This window comes from Diorhabda carinulata, chromosome 2, assembly GCF_026250575.1.
Source record: "Diorhabda carinulata isolate Delta chromosome 2, icDioCari1.1, whole genome shotgun sequence".
Lineage (NCBI taxonomy): Eukaryota > Metazoa > Arthropoda > Insecta > Coleoptera > Chrysomelidae > Diorhabda > Diorhabda carinulata.
The window spans coordinates 24,894,504-24,900,503 of NC_079461.1; positions in this window are offsets into that span (position 1 = coordinate 24,894,504).

Below are 6,000 nucleotides of genomic sequence, written 5' to 3' on the forward strand. Positions count from 1 at the left end.
AATAACTGTACGTGCAGTACCGTTAGAAAATAAGATCCGTTAAGTCAGAGTAACCCATATCGTCACTGTAGGAAGTTTTAGACATCTTTGGTGTTTCTCGGGGGGTTGTCCAGTAACGGAAATTTTGCTAAATTACAAAGCCGTCAAATAAAAGTGCGAGTCTAAACACAATACTGTCGAAAGTTTAGAAATAGAAGTTAACAAATTTCAATATACATACCAAATAAATTTTAAGTTTCTTCAACTTCATCAAGAAAAATTGAATTTTATAACCTATTATTTAACATATGAGTGAGAAAAAGTAACAGAAATACTTACTTCCATAAAAACACTCTCGACAGACTATATATGAAAACACTTTTGAGCAATAGAGAGACCTGTGTATATCTACCATCGCTTAGTTATTTAGAAAGTAATAATTACAAAAATTTTACACTGCAACATGCTCTTATGCTAAATATTTTTCGGAAGAAAATCCTGTACCTTGGTAAATAGAAATAAGTGGGAACATCTATTTTTACTTTGTTTATCAATTATTTCTTAGCTAATCCTTTATTAAAGATTGTCTAGGACTAATTGCTCTTTATCAAATAAAACATCTTTATATAGAGGTTGGCATAGGTTAAACATTAAGAAAAAAAAATGCAGTGTCAAAATGAATTTATCAAAAATAATTACAAAAGGGATTCCAAAAAGGGGCAACTGTAAGTATTCAAATTGATGCCCATGCTGATCAATGCATTCAGGGCAACGTTTTTCAACGGAGAGGCGGGTCGGGCGAAGCATGTCAAGCTATCCGCAAAGAGTTTCAAATTGTTGGGTGCGTGGTCCTCTTGCAAATCGCGAGACACACAGGAAGAAATCACAGGATGTCAGGTCACATGACCTTGCGGGCCACTCAACGAATCATCGTTTGCCTATCCATTCTCCAAAATGAACATTAAGGTACTCCCGCACACATAAAGTGTAGTGCGGCGAAGCTCCATCTTGCATGGATCGTTGTCTATTTGTCCACGTAAATCTTTGAGCATTTGAAGATAACTTTGGCCCGTCACGGACCCACGAGACCTCCCGCATAGATACCTAGCCGCATACGCACCCCAGGCAGGTTTAGTTCTTCTTCAATGAAGATGTGAAAATTTTGGTCGTTCCAGTACACGCAGTTATACTGATTGACCGTACCGTTCAGCTTGAAGGTTGTTTTAACCGATCACAAAAAAGAACGATGGAATTGCGGATCATCCTGACTACTTCCCAGGTACCACTCGCAAAATTCTAATATGCGATCGAAATCATCTTCATAAAGTGCGTGGACGCTAAACTCGATATTGCATGGCTTCAGCATTCGTCGTGAAGAACGATCGGATATTCATAGTTCTCCCGATAGCCGCAATGCAGATTGGTTCGGCTGCTCATCTAACGGAAGCGCCACTGTTTCCATATTTTAATTGTTACAGATACCTACCAGTCGTCCAGAGCTCGGGGCGTCGGCAACAGAGCCAGTTTTTAAGAATTTCTTGTGCGTCTTCCACACTATTGAAAGATTTAGTTCAGAAATTGTTGAAATTCGGTAAAGATAGTTTCGTAATCCTTTTCGTTTCGTACGCAGATACAACGCAACAAAAAAACTCTTTGCGAGAACATGTATCGGTTATTTATTCTCAAAACGACGAGCACGTGTTATCATGACACATACATAACTGTCTGAAGCACAAAATTGCTTCGATTTAATAATTTTTCGACAGCTTTGCCAGACTTATGAACGTTGCCAGACTTATGCCGACTTCTTTATAATATTTGTGTAATTTTAAATTTTATCATTGTGGAAATTCTTTGTAAATCATTAAAAATTGTATTATTTTATTACTGTCCCATTTAACAGACATTTTGTTTCTAAAAAAACGGAAGATTCAAAATAAACACTACGAATAAGCGATTTGACTAGCGTTGTATAGTTAGCGCGTTCTAAGAGTGTTCGAACTGCATCAATTATCGGTCGATCCAGACTCCTAGTGTCTTAGTAAGCGGAGCCGGCAGAAGTGCTAGCTACCGAAACTCTCGATTTATTCTATATTTAGTTTTCCACTAATACGTTATTCACCTTATTTTTATCCTCACGACCTTCGACTCGCACCTGAAAAAATGAGGCCGGAGCAATAGTAAGGCGAGGTGGAAGAAAGCGAGAGGAAACGATCGAACCTCCTACACTCTCACACTCGCGTTCCCTGGTATCGCCTCGTGGAGAGTCTGGATTGGGTTAAATACAAAATAGAATAGTACAAGGTGTAGTGATTCATTCGAGAACGGTGTTGTATATATGCAGCAAAAGAAAATTCATTAATACACTTTCCTAGTTTCAATTATCAAGATGATTGATATTGTAGAAACAGTTTGTCTTATTAATTGCACCATATGCTGAACATGTACTATTTTTACTCTCACTAAACTAAAGATTAATTTGTTTTCGCTTCGTTTTCAACGCAAAGGTGATAAAATAATAAATTCTGACAAGATGTCCCCAGCGTAGCATATAAATTGAATTAATTTATTCTATTGACACTATAACTTTCTACTGTACCGACTATGAAAATATGATCTACATTAATATCATTGATTTGTTGAAATATTAATGAATAACATATATTATACTCTTTGTGAGCATTTGAAGTGTAAAAAATATATTTCATTAAGCTTCTTCGCCTATATTTACTACAGTTAGCCGAAGCAATTATTTTAATATAGATGCTTTTCTTTAACAGGTTTAAGAATTATACTATTTCAAAGAAAGCTATCCATGCTATACGTAACAGGTTGTCAGATTTCTTGAACGGAGGTCTATTTTACTCATATGTACTAGTTACAGCGAACTAGTTCAAATAGGAGTTTTCAGAAACTGTAACCAGAGTTCAGATAGATCACCTATCAGCTGATTGCAGATCCTAACCCAGAAAAAGATCTAGATCACTGTTTCCGAACGCCACGTTAAATTTTCTTTTTGATTTTTATTATTTTTGAACGTTATTTATTGAGCCATTACCAAAGATTTACCCCCTCTCACGGAATCTGCATTAAAGTTTGAAGCCAATAAGCTATTTTTATGCTGAAATTCCAAAAGTATAAAAACCGAAAATCTTAATAACCTATCATTGACGATGCTCATGAGAACTGATAGTAGACAGCCATGTAAGAGTAATAAATTACCTTTTTAGACGACGCCATCTGAAATTTGCTCGTTCTGTATTCATTTTCATACCGAAGGTTGCGTTTTGAGTGTTCCATGTAGTAAAAGTGACAGTTCTGTACTTCAAAACACTTTCGGGACGCTCTGGAGTAGACAACTATAACTTCCTTAAATGTGACTCTACCCACTTTAATGTTGACAGTTAACAGTTTCACTTCGATGATTTTGCATAACCTTAAATTTTTAATTTTCTTAAATTATTTGTTTTGTCTAAATTAATGAATAACAATGAATGATGATGAAAAAGAAAACATCGGCAATGAAGAGTTCCTCGAATCCACGCCACCTGATCTCACCGAAGAAAGCAATGCGGCCGTTCTTATTTACGAAAAACAGTACGAGCTCTTTATGAAGTAGTGTCTCCAGAAAAAATTATAAATAAAATATTTATAATTCTCTATTATTTATTTTATTTCCTCAGTGTAATTGAAAAAGTTTTGGATCTTATGCGACGTCTAAAAAATTTTGTGTACGCCGCGGCTGAAATACTACGTTGTTGGCCTCGTCTGCTGCTCGCCTCGCTTCTCACGTCTCGCAATTTTCAGACTCGTCCAACAAAGTATTACTTTCAGTCCTTAGCATACATACACATACTTTACAGTACTCTTAAATTCTCCCAATGCCGTTTGAATATATGAGCCTTTATTTACAATGTTACCTTAGTGACTCCTGCTAATTTTTATTTTTTTTTTTTTAAATAATAAAAGAATAATCAAAGAAGCTTTTTTTCAGTTAAATTTTCAAATACGACATTTCATATTTAAATATAATTTTGCTTTTTATTTAAAATCGAAAACATATTACGATATATGTCCGTGAAGTTATTATTACAGTAATCGAATAGATATTCTTGACTCGGTTCCTTCGTCGCCTTGTCCATAAACACCTATCTAGAACCTTACTAAATAAATTCTCGGACTTATAAAACAAATAAAGCAATTCTTTCAGCTGATCGCATTTAATTCTTTCAGCTGATCGCATTTACCCACTGATCTACCAGTGTAGAAAGGATCATAACATATGACTACGGCCCATTTAACTCTATCATTTTCCGAACAACAGCAAACGTAATCCAGGTTAGTTTCCGAACATTCAGATCATGATCGGGTTAACCCGATCATAGTTTCCAAAAAGTCCTAATATGTGAGTTAAAGGTTAAATTCTGTCGCGAGAAACACCCACTATGCAGGAAATTTGTTATACTTGTCACGTAATTTTTTTTTAAGGGGCAACTTATACAGCGTGAAATATTAGTTAGAGTGTGCAGCTTTTTTGTAGTTTATATGGATATGGATATTCTATGCAAGCCTATGGTTGAAATTTACTTCAAATTATTTTACTCCTCTGGCAAATACACTCTCCGTATCCCTAGCATTGATGGTTTTAGTTAATTGATTTTAGACCTAATAGTGCTAGGAGTTTAGTAATCCAATATATTTTCTGTGTATTGACTGTCCCATTTATACTAGTTGTTAACAACATCAAGTGCTCTTTGCAATTCTTCCAGATACCCCTGTAAACTTTCTATTGTAGGTAACGTGTATAACTCTATGAGGAGATCAAGGTTGATGTTGTAGTACAAAGCTCTTTCTTATGGGCAGCCTCCACATGATCTTGCTTAATGGTACCTCAACCCAGAGTTAATTCTACCAGCCTGTTTGCTAGGTTAGCCAATATCCATTTGCCAATTAGAGTAGACGTACCCCGTTTACTCATTTTACATCTTTAATCAATGAACTGTTGGTGATATTATTCAAAGATACTTAGATATCTAGGAGAGTGACAGTTGCCATCTGACATTTTCTTGTTTCCAATTAACTTTGAGATCAGTTTACTTGGATCGTCCATCTGTAGATCTGCCTAGGTGGTGAATATAGTGTCAGTTGCTTAGCGGAAAGATATCAACCACCTCGTACCTAATACACCTATCCAGAAGCCTCTTCAATGTCTTGAGAATCTTACACAAGTATGGTAGTAAATTTTCGATCTCGAAATAGTAGGAGGTGGATTCTATCCTTCTCAAGAAATTTATTCGGTTCGAATTTTTTTATAGTTCATATTATCCTAGTAGTATTATTAAACATAGCGTTTGACTTATCCAGACTTCGTTCTTGATTGGTATATCTACCTATATCATGCAGTATTGATAAGTCGGCAATGTGAGTATTTCTTAGTTCCAAACTTTCCTTTTTAGTTTCTGCAAGTCTCCCTTTTGCAATTAATCTTCTAAAATTACTCCTCAAACACCTGAAATTGAGAAATACCACACGTATCCCAGAAGGGAAGGGCATATCGGAGACGCGACTCAATAAGGGCATAATAGACTGTTAAAGAGGTGGATACGTTCAGTTCTTTGGAAAAAAACTGATCTCAGCGCAAAACAGGAGGTGGTGTTATTTAATAAAAAAGGCAGCAATATATTTTTATATGATAAAATATGATAAAACTTTAGTTCTAGAAACGATGGGACAGAGAAGATTAGAAACCGCACCATGAGTTAAGGGTGATTAGGTCAGTAGATATGCTCCTATGAAGTGCCGTAAGATTAGGGTTGCTCCAAGAGAAACTAATGTCGTCTGCAAATAGACCACTGATTTGTAGATAGGTGATGTCGTTTAAAAACAGAAGAAACAAAATAGGTCCTAGTACTTAGCCTTGGGGCACTCCACATTCTATTGGCTTGCAAGATGACATCGTTGTATCAACCCTTACAAGCTGACTTCTGTTGGTAAGGTATGACTTAAACCATGGGAGAGGTT